Source organism: Macaca nemestrina, chromosome 15, assembly GCF_043159975.1.
Source record: "Macaca nemestrina isolate mMacNem1 chromosome 15, mMacNem.hap1, whole genome shotgun sequence".
Classification (NCBI taxonomy): domain Eukaryota; kingdom Metazoa; phylum Chordata; class Mammalia; order Primates; family Cercopithecidae; genus Macaca; species Macaca nemestrina.
Window position 1 is genome coordinate 13658215 of NC_092139.1, and position 22216 is coordinate 13680430.

Genomic DNA, 22216 nt, shown 5'->3' on the forward strand with positions numbered 1-22216 from the left:
CCACTGTGCTTATCAGACCACTGGGGAGGCCTCCTGGCTCCCAGTCCTGCTTCTGTTCTGGCACCTCCTTCACTGTGCTGCCCACAAGCCGCATGGGTGATACAGTACAGCAGAACCCCACTGGTCACCGCCCTGCTCCACAGGCTCCTGAGGCCCTTAGAGCTGCTCTTAGAGCCAGCCTGGCAGGGCCTTCCCAGTCATCTGACTCTGTCTTTCCATCTTAATGGGTAACTTGATCTCAGTCATCAATGGTTAGATGCAGGTGTTTTGTTTCTGGTTTGCAGATGAAGTAGCAACTAAAGCCATCAGCTCATTCATTCATTGATTCATTCAGTCAACAAATACTCATTGAGGGCCCACTATGTGTCAGGCTGTGTCTCCGATGCTCAGGGGACAGTGGTTAGCAAGACAAAGTCCCTGGCCGGGGCCAGTTGCAAAGCCGTAGGGAGATGCAGAAGAACAGCAGCCGGGCCTCAAGAGGGCCAGAGCTCGCTTTAAGGCTCTGCTGTGGCTGTCTGGAAACTCTTAACTGTTTTTAGACAAGGGCCCTGATTTTCACCCTGCACTGGGTCCCACAAATTTTATAGCTGCTCTGTCCCTGCCCTCAGGGAGCTCACATTCTACTGGGAGACAACAGACACTCAGTGAATCTGAAATGTCAAGCCCCAGAGGAGAAGTGCTGTGAAGAAAGTGAACCAAGGTGGTGGGTGCCAACCAGTGAGGGTGGCCTGGCCAAGGCTGTCAGGGAAGGCTTCCCTGAGCGGGTGCCTAGAGGGAGCCAGGCAGCCACACAGCCACACAGCCACGCAGTGGTGGGAGGTGGGTGGGGAGAACCTTCCAGGCAGGGGGAGAAGAGCAAGGGCTGAGTCCCTAGGGCAGGAGGGTGTTTGCTAAGCTGAAGAGACAGGGAGGAGTCGGTGTGGCTGCAGCCTGGAGAGTGAGTGAGAAGGCACTGACCTAAGCAGAGCAGGGGGCCATTCAGTGCAGCTTGAGGGGAGGATCCTGAACCCCTACCCACCAGTTCATGGTCGGACCTTGCCCAGATTCACTGCAAGACCTAAGGCTGGTCCTGAAACCCAGATCCTCCCTAACAGGATCTCTGCAATGAGAAGGGCTGGCTGGACAATGTTCAACGATGGCCCTGGGGGGTTTCTCTTGTCCACATGCCATGGATACAATGCTGGGGTGGAGGGGACAGTCACCACATCTTCCCTGCTGGGGTTGAGGGGTTCCTGGTTCCCCAGCACAGCCCTCAGGTTTCAGGGAGCTTGCCTACTCTTTCTGAGAATCTGCTACAACTTTTTGCAGACCCCAAATGTGAGTTCCAGCCACATCGTTCCCCCTACTTCTCTCATTCAAGAACATGTTCCTGTTACCGCCTTGTCCTTACACTGCTGTGTTGTTACTACTTCACGGTCAGGAATTGGATTCGGACTTTTTCTTAAATGTTCTTATTTTAAAAGGAAACATTGTATCATTGCTATGTAATACTTGCCATAAATAGAAAGTAACCGTGAAATAAACATTTTGCAATATCCTTGTTGTCAAATTCTAGCTAGATACCATCCTAGCCTCAGGCATGCTCTGTCTTTGTTTAAAATGGAAATTTGCAAGTGCTAGAAACGGCTTAAAGGGGCTAAGGGCTCCAGAAGCAAACAGAGACTTTCTCCTAAGTATACAGAAAGTCTGAGAGAGAATGAAAAAGGACCATTTCACCCTGTGACTCAATTTTGGTTAATATCATGTATGAGTACATCTTAGAATTATCTTCCTAACAAAACCAAACAAAACCTAAACCCAAACAAACCTTTGAAACAAAGCCCAAGCCTGTCTGACTTAAGGAAAGACAAGAGGCTGTAAAGAAGTGAACGGTGAGTTCACCGAGACTCCGGGAGGGCCAGAGACTCAGGGGCAGGGCTCAAAGCATCCTGCAGAACTGTCCCAGGGAAGGTTCCTGGAAGCTCGTGCTGGGCACAGGTGTCACCACCACCATCAGGACTGCTCACCGGCCTCTGACAGCAGAGCTGCTGCCATTGCCACCACCCCTAGAAATAGAATGCAGCTGCTGCAACCCCTCACTACCAGTGTGCTCCCAACTTCTTTCGGAGACAATTGTCTTGATTTGTTGCCCAGACTGGAGTGCAGTGATGTAATCATGGCTCACTGCAGCCTGGATCTCCTGTGCTCAATGAATCCTCCCACCTCAGCTTCCCAAGTAGCTGGGACTACAGGCGTGAGCCATCACTCCAGGCTAATTTTTGTGTTTTCTGTAGAAACAGGGTTTTGCCATGTTGCCCAGGCTCCACCTTCTTTATGTTACTAGCTTCTAATTCAAAATTTGAGTGCTTCATCTGATTGGCAGGATGGGGGTCATGTGACTGTCCTCTAGCTGCAAAGCTGGCTGGGAAAATGAGTGACATTTTCAGCTTCTATCATGAGAGGTGGATTTTTGTCTCAAAAGATGGGAGATTCCCCAGGCATGGGAAGGGAGGTTGAATACCCAAATGTCAACAAAAGAATGAGAGATGACCGTTACACAAAGAGAGCACAGCAAGCCCAGTCACCATCCTTTGGAAGGCAAGAAAAAATCTCTATGAGGTTGGCCCTTGGCTAGAGTCTGGGAACTCAGATTTCATGAGGGTCCTACCCACCGTTAACTGATAAGAATGGCTTCTGTGCCTAAAATACCTATACAAAGAATAGCATTTGTGCTGAACGCCTGGGCTCCCGCTGGGAGTCTGGAATTTTGGTACCTGCCTGGCCAAGGCTGCCACGTGATCAGCCTCCAATAAAAATCCCAGGCCCCGAGTCTCTAGTGAGCTTCCCTGATGGACAACATCTCACATGTGCTGTCACAGCTCGTTGCTGGGGAATTAGTTATCCTGTGTGATGCAGCGGGAGAGACTCTTGGAAGCTTGTGTCTGGTTTCCGCCTTCACCTATTAGCCTCTTCCTTTGCTGATTTCACTTGGTGTCTTTTCGTCGTAAGTCACAGCCAGGAGGATAACTGTATGCTGGGGCCTGGTTCCTACCGAACCGTCAATCCTGAGGGTGGTCTTGGGGCTCCTCCAGCATGCCATCAGTGTGACAGCCTTTGAGAAAACACCCACTCAGCCTCACTCAGCAGCTCTCAGAGAGGAGGAAAGTCCAGACACTCTTGGGATTTGTAACTTCTAAACAGTGACAGTGACTCTTCAAGGCATGTTTGTGAACTGGGTAAGGCAAGTCTGGATAGCCCTGTTCCCAGAGGGGGAAACTGAGGCTCAAAGAGCAGAGCGGCCTGCCCAAGACTCCAGGTCCAGTAAGCTGAGAGTGGAGATGAGAGCCTGAGTGGTTCAGACTCCTAACCCAAGGCGCCTGCACCGGGTCGCTTCCCGAAAGCGCTCTCCAACCTTATGAAGCCTACATAGGATTCATCCCGCCAGTTGAGGGCTTCATATTGTACAAGATCATTCCAGGCAACCAGAGCTTTATTTGTTTGTTGTTTGTTTGTTTGTTTATGAGACAAATCCTCATCCCTGTCCTAATCCCTGGGACCTGTCAAAATTACCTTGTAAAGAGTGGATATTACCTTATATGGTAAAATAAGTGATTAATTTAAGGATTTTGAGTGGAGGTTCTTATCCTGCATTTATCTGGGTGGGTCCTATATCCAATGACAGGTGTCCTTATTAGAGTGAGGCAGGCAGGCTGGGTGCAGTAACTCATCCCTGTAATCCCAGCACTTCGGAAGGTCAAGGCGGGAGGATTGCTTGAGGCCAGGAATTTAAGACCAACCTGGGTGAGACTCCCATCTCTACAAAAAATTAAAAAATTAGCCAGGGTCTCACTCTGTCGCCCAGGCTGGAGTGCAGTGGCACAATCATGGCTCACTGCAACCTTGACCTCCCAGGCTTAAGTGATCCTCCTACCTCAGCCTCCCAAGTAGCTGGGGCTACAGGCACATGTCACCATGCTTGGCTAATTTTTGGTTTTTTGTTTTGTTTTACTTTGTTTTTGAGACAGAGTCTTACTCTGTTGCCCAGGCTGGAGTATAGTGGCATGATCTCCTCTCACTGCAACCTCTGCCTCCTGGGTTCAAGTGATTCTCCTGCCTCAGCCTCCCAAGTAGCTGGGACTACAGTAGCTGGGATTACAGGTGCCCACAACCATGCCCAGCTAAGTTTTGTACTTTTAGTAGAGATGGGGTTTCACCACGTTGGTCAGGCTGGTCTCGAACTGCTGACCTCAAGTGATCTGCCCACCTCAGTCTCCCAAAGTTCTGAGATTACAGGCATGAGCCACCGTGCCCAGCCTAATTTTTGTATTTTTTGTAGAGACAGGGTTTTGCCATGTGCCCTGAGTGGTCTCTAACTCCTGGGCTCAAGTGATCCTCCCACTTCAGCCTCCCAAAGTGCTGGGATTACAGGTGTGACCCACCACACCTGGCCAACCTGAGCCTTCTTGCAAAGGTATATGTAGTTATTTCAATTATGTCTGCCTCAAATGGAGTATGAGGCCAGAATTTTTTTTCCACTACCACTGTATAGTAATTAAACATGCATCACCCACCCCCTAACATCAGCATTTCTCCACCTGTCATTCTCAGACCACCTGCATCTGAACCGGAATCACCTGGCATGCTTGTTTAAAATGCAGATTTCTGGGCCTCTCCGAGATATGTCCAGTTAGAATTCCCAGGAGGGCACCCGAGCGCATGCACTTAACAAGCTCCCCAGGGAACGTTCATGTTTAGCACAGTGTCCGCCAGAGTCCTCAATAAATCAAAACAGGACCAGAGAAAGTGCAGGCTGGGGGGACTTCAGAGTTAAGCATCCGTATTTCAGCTTGCGTTGCAGGATCCCCAGCGGCATATTTAGATCTCATTCTACACATTTATTCAGAGCCAAAATTGTCAGCAATATCTAACATAACTGGATACTGTGCTTGCAAGTTCAACTCAAAACGGAGGCCAAGTTTTGTCTTTTATTGGTGCTTTTAGCGTCCAGAACCTGCTACATATTCCTCAGCCATAATAGTGGGCTGACTGGTAGCCCCGAAAAGATATGTCTACGTCCTAATCCCTGGGACCTGTCAAAATTACCTTGTGTAGTAAAGAGTGGATATTACTTTATATGGTAAAATAAGTGATTGATTTAAGGATTTTGAGTGGAGGTGTTTATCCTGCATTATCTGGGTGGGTCCTATACCCAATGACAAGTGTCCTTATTAGAGTGAGGCAGGCAGGCTGGGTGCAGTAACTCATCCCTGTAATCCCAGCACTTTGGAAGGTCAAGACGGTAGGATTGCTTGAGGCCAGGTATTCAAGACCAGCCTGGGTGAGACTCCCATCTCTACAAAAAATAAAAAATTAGCCAGGGGTTGGGCACGATGGCTCACGCCTGTAATTCCAGCACTTTGGGAGACCGAGGCGGGTGGATCACCTGAGGTCAGGAGTTCGAGACCAGCCTGACCAACATGGTGAAACCCCGGCTCTACTAAAAATACAAAAATTAGCTGGGTATTGTAGTGAGTGCCTGTAATCCCAGCTACTTGGGAGGCTGAGGTAGGAGAATCGCTTGAACCCAAGAGGCAGAGGTTGCAGTGAGCCGAGATCACACCATTGCACTCCAGCGTGGGCAACAAGAGTGAAGCTCCATCTCACAAAAATAAAATAAAATTAGCCAAGCATGGTGGATCATGCCTGTAATCCCAACCTTTTTGGTAGCTGAGGCAGGAGGATCACTTGAGCCCAGGAGTTCAAGACCAGACTAGGCAAGACTCCCATCTCTACAAAAAATAAAAAGGTAACTGGGCATGGTGGTGGCATGCCTGTAGTCCCAGCTACTCAGGAGGCTGAAGTAGTAGGAACACTTGAGCCCAGGGCTTCGAGGCTGTAGTGAGTTATGATTGCATCATTGCACTCCAGCCTGGGTGACAGAGTGAGATCCTGTATCCAAAAAAGAAAACAAAAGAGGAGAGAGAAATGGAGAGAGGAAGGGAGGAAGGACCCTGTATCCAAAAAAGAAAAGAGGAGAGAGAAAGGGAGAGAGGGAGGGAGGGAGGGATGGAGGAACGAAGGAAGGAAGGAAGGAAGGAAGGAAGGAAGGAAGGAAGGAAGGAAGGAAGGAAGGAAGGAAGGAAGAGGCAGGCAGGTAGGCAGAGGGAGACTGACAGAGACGGGGTAAGGTTGGAGTGATAGCAGCCACCAGAGGTGGAAGAGGCAGAACACGGACACTCCCCTGGAGCTTCCAGGGGGACCATGGCCCTGCTGATGCCTTAATTTCAGACCCTGGCCTCCAGGGCTACAAGAGAAGAAATTCCTGTCGTTTCAAGCCACCCTATTTGTGACCATCTGCGATAGCAGCAGCAGATTTCAGGGAAACTAATACAACCCTGAAAAGTACTCCATGCTTTGAGAAGGAAAGATAAGGCATTAAACTTGCCCGACCCCAGGGCCCTTGCACAAGCTGATGGTTCAGCCCATGTGCCAGCTCGCCACATGCCCAGCTCCTCACAGATGCTTTCCTTGACACCCCCACCCACCATAGAAGGAGCTGCCAATCCCTGTCTAACCCCTTACCCTGTGTTAGAGTTTCCTTTGTGCTTACCATGACATGAAATGACCTGTTCATTGGTTTGCTTGTTGGTTGTCTCCATGAGAGTGGAAACCTTGTCTTGTTCACTGCTGCCTTTCCAGTGCCAGGCACTGAGTGGGAGCTAAAGAAACACGTGTTGAGTAAAAGTAATTGCCGTTATGTTACACTAAAACATCGAGAAATTCAAACTCTGTCTGATAAAGCTTAATAGCCCAAAGCATTTTTCAGCTACAAAGGATCTTTTGGCTACACTCCAGTCCCTGGGGTATGCTGTTACTCCCTTCTGCCATAAATTCACTTGAATGGGAAACTGAGCACCTGACCTTTGCCCTCTTCCTGCTAGTCATGGCTGTGTGACCTTGGGTTTATGTCCTTCTCTGAGCCTCAGTGGCCTCATTAGTAAAATGATGACTTTGATTTACTGTTAGCAGTGGGTCTCTATTTAGAGGGCAGTTTCCACTTTGTGCCCCACTTTGTGCTAAACCCTTTACAGGTGAACTTCCGTGGGGTCCTCATGACAATCCTATGATATAGGAACTATTATTGGCCCCACTTGACAGATGAGGAAACTGAGGAACAAGAAAGTTTCATCACTTGCCCAGAGTTGCATAACTAGCAAGATAGAACACATGCGAGGCTGCTATGCCACTCAAGATGCCCTCTGCTCTCAAGCCGCTCAGTAAGGTTTGAACAGTAGGCCAAAGATGACCTAAATTGCTAACAAACATATATGTACATAACTGCACACTTGCTGGTCTTTAATCACAGCGGATGTCTGGGGAAACTGTTTTCTTCTCTCACTTTAAAAAATATGTAACCGGCTGGGCATGGTGGCTCACGCCTGTCATCCCAGGACTTTGGGAGGCCGAGGTGGGCGGATCACTTGAGGTCAGGAGTTCAAGACAAGCCTGGCCAACGTGGTGAAACCCCATCTCTACTAAAAATACAAAAATTAACCAGAGATGGTGGTACACACCTGTAGTCTCAGCTACTTGGGAGGCTGAGGCACGAAAATCGCCTGAACCCAGGAGGCAGAGGTTGCAGTGAGCCAAGATTGTGCCACTGCATACCAGCCTGGGCGACAGAGCGAGACTCCCGTCTCAAAAAATACATATATGTAACAAAAGCCAGCACGCTGAAAGTCTGATCAGCTGGCCACCTAAATCAAAGAACGATTGCAAATGATGTTGCCCGCTGCACTCTGTAAACATCCATGGGGGAGAAGGTTCTGGTTGTAATGGCCCTCACATTCATTCATGTAAGACCCCTGCTTCTCTCCGACACAGGCAGATATATTGCTGTTTCGGTGGGAGGGATGCCAAGAGCGCTTGAATTATTTACTGTGAAAAGGCACTGAGCTGCCGGCGTCCTCTCTGAATTATTTAGCACTGTCAGGTAGTTCTGTATGTGCAATATGCATACATTGTGTTTGCATTCACTCTGTTAAAAGTGACTTCATTCTAGGCAGTGTTGGGAACATCCCTGTCTCTGGCGTCAGTTACTCAGTCCATTCTGAAGTCAGGAAGAACTAATGGTGTTTGCTAGGGGTGCAGAGGTTCAGAATGAAAGCCAGGAGGAAGTAGAGGGATTCATGTCCCTCATAAAGGTAAGACGACAGGATACCTCTCGCAGGGAAAAAGGCAGAGCAACACAGACAATGAGGTTTTAGCTGCCCCTTGACTGAGAGCCCCCTGGGTGCCTCATGCCAAGTCTTTCTCTCAGAATGTAGGATATCTATCCTGCTTTTCCTACAGTAGCTGGTAGATAAGATGCATGTATATGACAACTGAGGAAAAAGCAAAATGGTGTTCATCTAAACTTCGCTCTTACATCAGGTGACCTCTGACTCTTACCTCTCAGAGTCTTGGATCCTACATCTGTGAAATGGGAGTGATGAGACTTTCCTCGTGGCACATGCTGAAGCAGGTGAGTTTCAAGCAGAATCTGTACACGCTCACCTATCTACACCTAACACAGCATAGGCACCAATAAGTGTGCAGGGGATCTGGAAAATGAATGAATGTGAAGAAAGGCAATTGGTGTCTGATTGGATAAAAGGACACAGAAGAACCTGCCATGATTGAGTCCTGGACAGCAATGATATTGGGGGAGCTGGGAACCCAACGTCCCTACTTTATCATCTTAAATGTTAATTGTTACGCATATGTAGAAGGTATATTTATGGGGTACAGGAGATATTTTGATACAGGCATGCAATGTGTAATCATCACATCGAGTAAAAGGGTATATCTAACCCCTCGCTTCATTCTTGCAGGTCCCAAGTCCTTCTGCTGTGCTAAGGACTGCCACATGTGTGGGATGCAGAGAGGCATTTAGTAAACATTTATTGAGCACGTACTATGTGCCGGGCACTGTTTGAAGCTGTGGGAATATAGTCATTAATTACAAACCAGGCCAAAATACCCATCTACTCTAGAATAAAGAAAATAGAGGTGCTGTCCTCGGAGCTTAGAGAGAGAGGCGGGTAAACAAGTCATAGCATAAGATGCTGCAGATGCAAAAGGAGCAGGGAACGGAAAAGGCAACAGGCGTGGGGATAGGTGGGCGGGGTTTCAAGAGAAGCGGCATAATGGAGGTCGCATCTAAGCTGGAGTGAGGGGCTGTCAAACCCTCACCTGCGCTATACACTGAGATGCTTGGGAAAGATGCTGGGCTTTGGCTAATGGTGGAATTCTCAATTCATAAAAGGGCAGTTTCAAAGATGGGGCCTTGTGCTGCCATAGTAGATGAATTTCTGTGTTAACTTGAGGAGATAATAAAAATTTTAATTAAACATCGGCTGAGTTACAAAAGGCAGCCATCATGAAAAAGTAATCTCTGTCATTTCCTCTTGAAACTGTCCAGTGGAAAGTAAACGGGGAAAGGAGCCTGATAAAGTACAAGGCAGCATCTTAGCCGGGGTGGAGATCTAGCATGGAAAGCATGCATTGGGAGATGCTTTTTCTTCTCCTTTCTCTTCATCCTTTTCTTGAAGTTATCTGTTTTCTCAAGGGCTGCCTATAAAAGAACCTGCAGTCAGCCCATTAACAGAATTCAGGCAAATCCCAGCACTTCTGGTGGGCAGGAGGAGAAGAAGTTGAGAAGAGCTTCAATGTGAAGGGCAGCATTGGGGCTCATTTGGTTGCAAATGATGGAAACTCAAACTGTCTTCAGGCATGGATGCATCATGGATCCAGGTACTCATGCTGCAATCAGGAATTTATCTCTGACCATCTCTGGTCTCTGTCTTCCTCTGCATTGGTTTCATTCTTAGAGGGCATCCCCCATGTCCTAGCAAAATGGCATCTGTAGTCCCAGGCCTACATCCTACCAGCTGAGCACCCACAGCAGAAAGATCCTCTCTCGTTTCATAATGCCTGCAAAAGTCCTGGGATTGGCTGTGAGTGGCCCAACTTGGGTCACGTGTGCATCCCTAAACCACTCTCTGTGACCAGAGGAGTATGCATTCTCCTATGTCAGGCGTGGGTCACACATCCCCTCCTAGCACCAAGGGTCTGGAGTCAGCCCTTCTTGGACCACAGGGTCTGAGAGCAGAGAACTGGTAACTCATCAAAGTCAAACTAAGGCTCAGTTACCAAAATAAGGAGGAAGGGATGCTGGTCAGATCAGAACCACCATCACCCAGTAGAGGCTCCGGGAGAGTTTATCTCAAGGAGAGATGACTTAATGCTGCCACTGTGTGAGCCTGGGATCCCAAGGGAAGGCATGATTCTCAGTATACATTGGTATCTAAACCCTGAGCCCCACCTTAGCCAGGTGGCCTTGACCACGTGTGCTCACCCTGAGGAGGAGCAGGCTGTGGGTATAGTGTATAGAGCCTAATCCCCAAGCACTGTGCTGCATCGGGGTCCCAGCAGCCCACTGCAGTAGCCCTCCACAAAAGCATATGGCAAAAGTCAGGAACCATCCCCTCCTTAGCTGCTGTGCAGATCACTTACCATGAGCTTAGAAAGCGCTGGTGGCTGGGTGACCAAAGGGACCTGCTCCCCAGCACAGGCAGAGCAGCAGGACTTAGAGGCTTGTCTCAGGGGAGGCATCAGAAACTGTGGCCACGGAAGCCACACGTGGCTGGGGCTGATATGTGTGCACATGTGAAACCCCTGGATACAATCAGAAGTGTCTGATGAGTGAGCAGATCCAGGCAGGGGTAACAATAACAACCATAAGCCACGTCGTACCAGGCAGGCACTGTACTGAGCCCCTGAGGACATCATTTCTTTTCATCCTAACAGCAACCCCAGGAAATAAGAATCACAACCCTTCTTCTATAGATGAGGAAACGGAAGTTGAAAGAGATTATTTCACTTGCCCAAAGTCACACAATGGTAAGTGACAGAGCTGGGATTTGAACCCAGGACTCCTGGACCACATAGGTCCTGCTATTCTCACTTCAGTATGGAACCCCCCCCCATACACACACACACACACACACACACACACACACACCAAGCAGGTAAACACTTTGCACACACCCACAGTGAGGTACCAGATCATGCAGGTTACAGAGAAAATGAAGCATCATCCATGGTCCAGAAGCAGACGTTTTAGTGCTGGGGGCTGGGTTCAGGTCCTGATTGCAACCGTGTTAAGCTGCTGGCCTCTTACAAGTCACTTAAGTCTCTCCTAGCTGTTTTATCCCCTGTGAAAAGGGAATAATAGTATCCTGGCCACCCCGAGAATTCCATAGGATCATGGATGTGTTTGAAAACCGTGAAGTGCAACACAGATGTAAATAATCATAATAATATTCTGCAAAGAGGAGGCCGATTAACGTATTAAATATTTTTGAAGGAGAAAATGGTTTGTGTTGATACCACAACAGTTTCTCAGCACGAACAATACCATCTGCCTGCAAATATTGTGATGTGGGAATGAAGAAACAATCTTTACCCAATTATCCTCCTTATAAAGATATACTGAAGTACAATTAATTCTCTAACTCTTCTATAATATTCTCTTAATTAGTGGTAAAAATAGGCATTTCTTCCCAAAGCTTCTGCTGTTATATACTAAACGCTGTTTCCTCATTCGCAATATGCTAATATGCTAGTAATTAAGAGCTTTGAGATTCTGTTTAATGACTGTGTTTGGTTTGTTGAGAATAATTGCATCTCTTACCCACTATTCTGGTGTTCCCAGGCAGAATCTAGGGGCATAAATGGGCACAAAAGGAATAAGGGGAGCCCCTCCCCTCTCTGGGTGGCGGCCCCTTCCAGACCTGTCTCCTCTAGACTCTGAGGAGCATGAGCTTGAGCACTTTCCCTACTCCTTCCTGCAAAGTGCAGTGTTGCCATGGCACGCGCATTTCCTCCTGTCCCTGCCTTTGGACTTGACAGTTCACTCCTTCCAGATTTCTCACCTGCAGCCTGCAGCCTGAAGGTATCACCTAGCACAGGCTTCTCAGCCTCAGCCCTGCTGACATCTGGGGTGGGAAAATCCTCTGTCATGGGGCCGTCCCCTGCACCATAGGATGTTTAGCAGCATCCCTGGCCTCCACCCACTAGTGAGCAGCACCCCATCTCCCAGGTATAACCATCAGAAATCTCCCCAGGCATTGCCAAATATCTCCCGGGGCAGGCAGGGTACAAAATCAGCTCCAGTTGAGAACTGCTGACCTGGTGTAAAAAGATTAAGAACAATGGAAAAGTCTATTCATAGAGGGTCAATTAAATAAATCACGGCACATTTCTCCAGTGAAATTTCTTCAGCAGTTAAAAAGAGTAAGTCAGCCCTATACAAACCGATGTAGAACAACCTTCAAGCAAAAAAGTCAAGGAGCAGAACAGCATCTATAGGAAGCTGACTTTTATGTTCACTGTATTTGCATTCAGGAGAAGGGCACAAGAAGACTGTAACAGTTGTCACCTCCTTGGAGGACATTTTAGTCTGTTCTGACCACTATAACAAACTACCATTGACTGGGTGGCTTGTAAACAACAGAAATTTATTCCTCACAGCTCTGGAGACTGGAATGTCCAAGGTCAAGGTGCCAGATAGATTTGGGGTCTGGTTGATATGGTTTCACTGTGTCCCCACCCAAATCTCATCTTGAATTGTAGCTCCCACAATTTCCATATGTTATAGGAGGGACCCAGTGGGAGATAATTAAATCATGGGGGAGGTTCCCCCATACTGTTCTCATGGTAGAGAATAAGTCTCACGAGAGCTGATGGTTTTATACGGGAAACCCCTTGCACTTGGCTCATTCTCTCTTGTCTGCTGCCATGTAAGATGTGCCTTTCACCTTCTGCCATGATCGTGAGGCCTCCCCAGCCACATGGAACTGTGAGTCCATTAAACCTCTTTTTCTTTAGAAATTACCCAGTCCCGGGTATGTCTTTATCAGCAGCATGAAAATGGACTAATATGCCAGTGAGGGCCCATTTCCTGGTTCATGGATGGCCATCTTTTTGCTGCATCCTCACATGGTAGAAGGGGAAAGGGAGCTCTCTCGGGCCTCATTTATAAGGGCACTAATCCCATTCACGAGATCACTCTCATGACCTAATCACCTCCCAAAGGCCCCACCTCCCAATATCATCACCTTGGGGGTCAGGATTTCAACATGAATTTGAAAGGAACACAAATATTCCATCCATAGCAGAGGGTAACCAGATAGCTGGACATCAACACAGAAGAAAGCCTTGATATGTCTCAATTTTTGTATGAATTTGGTTCCATGGACATGCACTACTTATTTAAAGAGTAAATATAATTAAAAAAAAAAAAACACCTAGCACATTGTTTGACTTGGAACAGCCTCAAATTCTACTTTTGTTCACTCCTCAGGGAGCCTCTCAGACAGGATTTTTTTAATGTCACATTCTGTCTTCTTGAACATAATCAACAACTCACATCTTGAAAGCAGTTTCCAAGCCATGCAGACTGACGTGTTCTGTGTGAGGCCAGGCCACTGCTGGGTTTTCTGAGAGAGAAACTGGGGTCTAAGGCTTGGGAACGTCAGGTTCCTAATTGTGAGATGACCTCAAGTCCTCTGTGACATTTCGCAGCCAGGGTTGATGGGAAAGCTGAAATACGAAACCCGGAGACACAAAGGATCACCTGGAGGGGGGAGTTTGATTCATTGCTTTATGAAAAGAATTTAAATGGGACTGCTCCAAATAGTGAGCCCCTTTGGCAGAAGAAAAATACATCTTGCCTGAAAAGAAGTGTGATTTATTTCACCCTTTTTAGGACCGTCTCTCTCTGATGATAGACATTTAAGTCCTGCCTCATACATGGGTCAGATTACCGGTAATGAACATGGCATGAGAGGCTTTAAAAGCCATTTAATCTTTCTGGTATCAGTCTCCTCATTTGTCAACCACTCAAGTCATTGAGCCAGACCCATATTTTCCAGTGTGTTTGGTACAACTCTGCAGAAAAGTATGAGCTGTAATGCAAGAGACAAGGCCTCATGAAAAACTAAGCTTGAGAAAAACTGGCTTGAAGGAAGTTAGGCAAGTTGCTTTTTGCAGGATTTCTCAGAGCCTTTACAGAGAGGGACAATCTTTTTTCTTGAAAAATTAATATGTGAGGTGTTTTTCCTTCCTACATTTTCCAGGGTCTTTTTCCTAGAAGGCATGGAGACCCATTTCTGCTTCCCGGCCCTGGGAACTATTGCAGGATAGGCAGAGAAGCAGACTCAAATCAAAGTTGCTTTCTGCCTTTAATAAGTCAGGTGAAATAGCACGGGAATGTGACATGTCTTCCAGCAGCAGGAAAACGGTGATGAGTTTCAAAGGCAAGGAGAGAGATAAAAGAATCTTCAAAACTAGAGACAGAAGATATTCTGGGGCTTCAGTGCCCCTGCAAAGTGGTACCCTCCACCCACCCCCACCACCGCCCAGCCACAGGCCCCCACCAACCAAGTGGATAACAAGACCCAGAGAAGTCGCTGACAAAGAATTCCATTTGTCAGAGGCAGCAAAGCTTCCAAACAAAAAGAGTGATCACTCAGAGGATGCTTGATAACTGGAGGAGCCCCCCCCAACCACCCCATGCCTTGTTGCAGTCTGAGATGCCCCTCCCAAGACTTTGTGCAACACCAGGTGAGGAAACGCCTGTGATGACCAAGGCTGAATCTTCCAGTAGCCCTGCGGGAGAGCAGCTCAGAGAAGGATGAGTGGGTTTAAAATGTATTTTTTTAAAAAATCAATGACAACAACAAAATGCAGGAATTGGGGCACACCTGAAGTTTGCCAGCTGAGATTCATGTCTATAACAAGGGCTAAAGGGCAGAATGAATCTCTAAGAGGGTACACATGCCTTCCCAAACTTCCGTTTCTGTGTGTGGGTCATAGACGTCGTGATGAGTCAATGAGGATGATAAAGAAACAACATAAATTGCCGAGACTAATGGAACACCCAATGCGTTCTACCGGATGTCCTATAGTTCTATCAACTAATAGATCACCCCAGCCCTTCGGGGCTCAGAGGAGGACTCCATGGAGGAGACAAAGAGAAGAAATTAGGCAGCAAAAGTAAGCTGCTTAGATGGTGCCCAGAAACTGAAGGGTAATTTAGCATTTCTATCAAGAGCCGCAAAAAGGTGTGTGCATTTTGGTCTAGTAATTCTTCTGGGAAACTGTGATAAGGATTTAATGTAGAATGCTAGGGGGATCTTTAGGTAAAATAATTAAGTTATTCATAATTGGGGATGCAAGGGAAGGAAATAAATTGAAGTCTGAGAATTGGAGAATGAACAAGTAAATGACAGCATCTCCATCTGATGAACTACTACGCAGCCATTAACAGTGAGGCTTACGGAAAGATGCTAGTGATATGAAAATATTTAATGTAAGGGAGCAAAGCAGGATACAAGTTGGTACACTTTGTACATCTCAACTGGGAATAAAATGCATGGAAAAAACCCTGAAAAGAAATGTACCAAAATGTTAACTGGAGCAGGCAAGCGGGGAAGGATGGAAAAACCAGAGGAAATGGTTTTATACACCGAGGGCAGCGTGTAAGGTGCAGGTGGGAATTCACTCTGTATCACGATGTCAGGCTGCAAGAACCCACCTGGAAAGGAGAGATGGGCTTGTCAGAGGAGGGCAGGGCACAATGAGAAGATGGCACAGCGTACGTCCTCTCCCAGATTCTGAAATAGGGCCCTGTATTAGTTTTTTACGCCTGCCGTAACAAAAATGCCACAAACTCAGCAGCTCAAAACAACACATATGTATTGTCTTACTGTTACTGTAGGTCACAAGTCCAGGCAGGCTTGACTGGGTCCACTGCTTAGGGTCCCACAAAGCCAAAGTCAAGGTATCAGCAGGGCTGTGTTCCTTCCTGGAGGCTCTAGGGGAAATTCCACTTCCAAGCTCATTCGAGGTTCAATTTTGTTTTCTGTGGTTGTTGGACTGAGGTTCCCATTCCTTGCTGGCTGTCATTCAAGGCCGCTCTTTGCTCCAAACAGCTGCCTGCATTCCTTCTCACGTTTTCCATGGGACACTCTCCACTTCCAATCCCACTGACTTCACCTTCTGTCCCATCTCTCTGCCTCTGGCTAGAGAAATTTCTCTGCTTTTAGGGGCTCTGGTAATTAGACTGGGCCCACTCAGATAATCCAGGAGAACCTCCCTATTTTAGGGTCCATAACTTAACATCCACAAAGTCCCCTTTTCTATGCGACATATGGTTTGGCAGGTTCCAGAGATTAGGGTGTGGGCATCTTTGTGGGCCATTCTGCCAACTACAGATCCCATCTCTCTTGCCACCTCATTTCAAGAGCACCTGACCTCACTTTCAATCACCCGACACCACACATCAGACTAGGCCTGCCATACTGCATCCAGTCCGAATGAACCCCAGCTGTCTGTCTCCAAATGTGTGCCCAGAGCTGAACACACCTCGCAACTCCAGCAACCTGAATGGGGCACCGCACGGCCCTGATTCGTTGTCTTTTCCTCAAGAGCCTCCAGAGATTGTTATGTCGCCAACACCAACCAGACTGCACCTACTCAAATCAAACATTTATCAGGTGGCAGTAAAAAAAAAAAAAAAAAGTGAGAGAGGGCCAGGCATGGTGGCTTATGCCTGTAATCCCAGCACTCTGGGAGGCTGAGGAAGGCAGACCACTTGAGGCCAAGAGTTCGAGGCCAGCCTGGCCAACATGGCGAGACCCTGTCTCTACTAAAAATACAAAAACATTAGTTGAACGTGGTGGTGACTGCCTATAATCCCAGCTACTTGAGAGGCTGAGGCACAAGGATCACTTGAACCCAGGAGGTGGAGGTTGCAGTGAGCCGAGATCTCACTACTGCACTCCAGCCTGGGTGATACAGTGAGACTGTCTCAAAAAAAAAAAAAAAAAAAAAAAGAGAGAGGAGGAGGAATGGCAGTTCCTGTGCTGCCCTCATCACTCTGCCAAACTCTCCCAGCCTCGGCCGAATGCTCCTTGGAATCACCTGGGGAGCTGTCCCTGAGAGACTGGTTCCTGAGCCCCACTCCTCAGACCAGCTAAATCAGACCCTCTGGCCATCGAGGCCCTGGAATCTGCATTTTCAATGTGTCCTCACTCTCCCCAGGTAATTCCTCTGCACACTGTTTAAAAGGGTGTCTCTAACTTGAAATCCTGAAGCTAGTGAATGAGAAAGGTGCATGCCTTGAGTGAGAGAGAATCAGAGGGCGGTTGGACTCTTCTCTGAACTCGAACTAATCCAGCATCAAGGGGAAATCTTTTGGGAAACAGTGAAGAAAAAGAGAGACTGGCACTGCAAAGCCAGACAACAGGGTTCTGCTGAGGAGAGTTCACGGCCCAGGGCACGTGGGAAGATGGGCAAGACAGCCTGAGTGGTGGTGATCTTGGCAGCGTGGCTGGAGGAGGAGCCTCACGTAGAGCTAAGCTGAAAAGTTGGCACAAGACCACTGCAGTGCCCAGGTCTCGGGGCCGGGCGGACCTGGGGTCACCAAGTTCCCCAGCTGTCTTATGCTGGGAAATAGCTCATTCTCTCTTAGATTGCTTCTTTATCTGTGAAATGGGGATAATGATAGTCCTTTCTGGATAGGGCTTTTGGGAGAATGAGGGAGGTGGTTCCCTTAAGGCTGTTTTGCTTGTATCAGTGAAGAATGCGCTTGGTTGCAAGTAACAGAAAACCAATGACAGAAGTCCCAGAGGTCTGTTCTTATTGGCAAGCCTTCTTTGGCAGCTCCACAAGATCAGGACACAGGTCTCTGGCCCTGTAGGCAGGGCCTCCCAAGTGTGCACACAGATCACCTGGAGACCCAGGTACAGATTTGAGTGTAGTAGGTCTGGAGTGGGGTTCACATTTCTAACAATCTGGCCCGCAGACCACACTCTGAGTAACAGGAGCCTTTCTTTTTCTTTTCTTTTCTTTTCTTTTTTTTTTTTTTGAGATGGAGTCTCGCACTGTTGCCCAGGCTGGAGTGCAGTGGCACAATCTCTGCTCACTGCAACCTCCACCTCCCAGGTTCAAGCAATTCCCCTGCCTCAGCCTCCCAAGTAGCTGGGATTACAGACACCCGCCACCACACCCAGCTAATTTTTTGTTGTATTTTTAGTAGAGACGGGGTTTCACCATGTTGGCCAGGCTGGTCTCAAACTCCTGACCTGGTGATCCGCCCGCCTCAGCCTCCCAAAGTGCTGGGATTACACGCATGAGCCACCACGCCCAGCCTGGAGTCTTTCTTTCATGGCTACAAAACTGCTGCTTTGCCCCAGTCATCACATTTTCAGGGAAGGCACAAAGAGGCACAAAGGAGCTACGCCAGCCATATCTGCTCCTGTTATCTAGGAAAAAAAATGGAGCTTTCTCATGAGCAACCAGAGCAGACATCCCCGTGGGTTTTGTTGGTCTAAAATGGGCCTTGCAGCTAGCCACAGCTACACAGGAAGCTAAGAAAATGAAAAACAGGATTGTTAGGATGGGCTTAAAGTTTAAGCCTTAAATCAACCACAATTCACCCAGAGCTGGGCACTCTGCCGCCCAGTGTAAAATCAGGTTGGTTTAGCAAAAAGGAAAGGATGGATGCTGGGGAGCAAAGAGCAGCATGCTAGCCACATTCCACTGCTTGTTTTATGAATAAAGCACTTCACATAAACTTTCAATAAATGGTAGCATTTCATCTGCAGCATCTCATTAACATGTATTAAGAGGACAAAATGCCAGTTGCCTCCCACACTCCCAAATAACATAACCTCATGCAGAACAAGGTTGGGGTGGGGCTGGCATGAGGCCTCCTGGACTGCGCAGAGCATACAGGGTCATGGGAACCGCCCTGGGCAGCCCAAGGAAAGTGTCTACACAAAGTCAATATCTAAGCTCCCTGGGCTCATGGGTTACAGAGGTAAATCCCAGAGCACACGGCCAGGTTTCCTCCCCTTCTCTGTAGCTCAGACTTCCCCAAGGGGCGATTTCCAACTTCATCCTTGCCCTCTTTCTTAATCCCAAGATTTATAAAAAGAATCCCAAGATTCATAAAAAGAAAATGCAGGGCCTTCCCTGAGATTGTATCAAAGTAAAGCTGCTGCCTTCTTTTGAGTTGCAAGGAGGGAGACACGGATCGGACCCACCTCGTGAATTCAGCCAACAGGAGAAAGTATCTTCATGGAGAGTCTTGAGTCTGCTTCTGTTTCCAGGGTCAGAAAGGAGGAAGCCCCAGAGAATCTGGAAGCCCTGGAGACAAAGCTTCAGCTGCCGGCTTCCTATTGGAATGCACAGGGCTGGAGCTCCCCTCCAGTTGGAAGCCATCTGACCTTCCAGGGCCCAGTGGACAGGGACCTGGTTAATTCTGACCTCCCTGCAGCTTGTCCCCTAGGCTTTGTTTTTAACTGAGTTTCTGCCATGAGCAATGTTACATCACGGTTGTTGTCAGAGTCCATTTTACAGACAGAGAAAAAAGCAAAGAACCAGAAAGGTGAGCTCTGAAAACTCAGTCTGAAGTTGTCTAACCTTGAAGGATGTTGTGTTTAGATCTCATTAACAAGCAATCACTGGTGTTAGAGTTTTTACAAATGAAAAGGGCCCTTCATTTTTCATTTGTAAGGAAGGAGTTATGGGCATAAAGAAAATTCAATGAGATTTGGAGTCCAAAAGCCTGAGTTTACATCCTGTTTTTTTCCACTTAGCAGTTCTTTGATGAAACTGAGCCAGTTTCACTGACTTCATCTATATGGATATTGGTGATAAGAATGGAGATATTAATATAATCATCATAACTAACACTTGAGAGGATGCTTAGTGGCACTGTTCTAATTGCTTTACATGTATTAACTCATTCTGCCGCAATACTGAAGTCGATGTGGGTTATCATCATCCTCATTTTTCTTTTTTTTTTTTTTTTTTTTTGAGATGGAGTCTCGCTCTGTTGCCCAGGCTGGAGTGCAGTGGCACGATCTCAGCTCACTGCAAGCTCCGCCTCCTGGGTTCATACCATTCTCCTGCCTCAGCCTCCTGAGTAGCTGGAACTACAGGCACCCTCCACCACACCCGGCTAATTTTTTGTATTTTTAGTAGAGATGGGGTTTCACCATGTTAGCGAGAATGATCTCAATCTCCTGACCTCGTGATCTACCTGCCTCAGCCTCCCAAAGTGCTGGGATTACAGGTGTGAGCCGCCGCACCCGACCCATCATCATTTTTCAAATGGGGAAACGGAGGCACAGAGAGATTAAGTAACTTGCCCGAGGACACACACAACTGATAAGCAGCAAAGCTATTATTCCAACCCAGGCTTATTTCCACTCTACACCACTGCTGTTTGCAGCCTCGAAAATGCTAGACCACATGGGGTATGATTTTGATATTCAGGTATCATTATCCCCATCTTATACTGAAAGAACATGTGACTTGCCCAAAGACATAGAGACCACCCACCTCCGGAGGCCCAGGGAGACACAAGAAGGTAGCTTCTCCGTGGGTTCCCTCCTCCCCGCCCTTCTGCAGCCCAAGTCCCCACAAATGGCCCCCTTGATGGAGCCTCATCCTCAGTCCTCATAGCCCCCACCCATGCTGAGCACAGCCCCACAGCCCATGACCTCCAATCAAGAGCATAAGCCCCTATTCATCCCACTGGCAGGAAAACCAGTTACGCATTTTGCTATTTTTATTTCTGCCAAGCCATCGGGTGATGCAAAGAACAATTTCTTTTCCTTTTTCCTTTTTTTTTTTGTCTTTATTAATACATAATTACCCTTCCTCCATCATTCTACAGAATGTGTGCTTTTCTGTCTAACATTCAGTCTATTTAAAAGCTGGGTTGAGATGTATTTTCAATGCCCAGAAAAAAAACCTTGTTTGGTCCCTAGGGGGGAGAATGAGCAGAGATGAATATAATGTTTGTGTTACTGACTGTTGTTCCTCATGAGAGGCCGTAACGAATAAGAAATAAAAGGCAGGGGGTGGAGGGAGGGGCAGAAAGCCGGAACTGTGTAACTGCTGGCTCCTGGCCCTCTCTGAACCCACTGGCCTGGCTAAGAATCAGCCTCGGGTCCCCACATCACTCCACTGTGGGGGGTACAGGGTACAGGGTATTCCGTGCCAAAACTCCACTGCTCCTGACCAGTGGGTTCATTGCTATTCAGGTCTTCCTTCGAAAATGATGAAAGTGTACCTAATCCATGGAAAGAAAAAAAAGCACACAAATCAAATATTCCCAGTGGTATTAGCACAGCAGATCTGACAGGGGCTGGCCTGTGCAGTTGAATCTCAATTGAAGGAGATTAGTAGGGAGGGAGGCATCAACAGGAGATTTATAAAGATGAAGAGAGAAGCCTGCCTACACAGTTTATGTTATATATAGATTGATAAGATTAATGATACAGAAACCTATGTAGGAACTATACTAGAAGCATCAAAATAAGGATGGTGAGAAGTAAGTCAGAAAAGGTACATACCAGGTCAGGCACTGTGGCTTTCACCTGTAATCCCAGCATTTTGGGAGGCCAAGTTGGGAGGCTCATTTGAGGCCAGGAGTTCAAGATAAGCCTGGGCAACATAGCAAGACTCCAACTCTAAAATTTAAAAATTAGCTGGGTGAGATAGCACATGCCTGTGGTCCCAGCTACTCAGGAGGCTGAGGTGGTAGAATTGCTTGAGCCCAGGAGGTCGAGGTTGCAGTGAGCTGTGATCACGCTACCACACTCCAGCCTGGGTGACAGAGCAAGAACCTGTCTCTAAAAAAAAAGAAAAAGAAAAAAGAAAATGTACATACCACACTGCACACGCCTGGCTACATGTTAACTCTCAGTCACCACGATGCAACCAGCTTGGTAATATGAATGATGATGTCACTGTGTAATAGAGTCATTCTAACCACACCTAACATTTATTGGAGAGTTCCACGTTCTGAGTGCTCCACTGCCCACAACAGCCCCTAGAGATAGGTACTCTTATTGTCTCCATTTCGCCAATGAGGAAAGTGAGGCACAGAGAAGTACATTACTTGTTCAGGTCACTCACTGGAAAATGACAGGTTCTAACTCAAAGACTCTGGCTCCAGAGTCTGTGATTTCAGGAACCATCAGAACAGCAGGGCCTTAGCACAGTGGCTAAAAGAGCAGACTTTAGACTCAGACTGACCTGGGTTCAAAAGACAGATCTGTGACTCTTTTTTTTTTTTTTTTTTTTTTTTTTGAGATGGAGTCTTGCTCTG

General features: G+C 47.4%; 1 long non-coding RNA gene across 4 annotated transcripts in view; it reads right to left on the bottom strand.

Moving 5' to 3' along the window:
- The window catches only part of LOC105470670 (uncharacterized), a 45257-nt gene extending 23412 nt beyond the window's left edge, over positions 1 to 21845 (bottom strand). For all 4 annotated transcript variants that reach the window (XR_980687.2, XR_011614306.1, XR_980686.2 and 1 more), the window contains exons 1-3: positions 21776 to 21845; positions 8431 to 8582; positions 6590 to 6698 (exon numbers count right to left, since the gene is read on the bottom strand). This is a non-coding gene — a long non-coding RNA (uncharacterized lncRNA). The remainder of the gene's footprint in view (positions 1 to 6589; positions 6699 to 8430; positions 8583 to 21775) is intronic.
- Between the last annotated feature and the right edge of the window lie 371 nt (positions 21846 to 22216).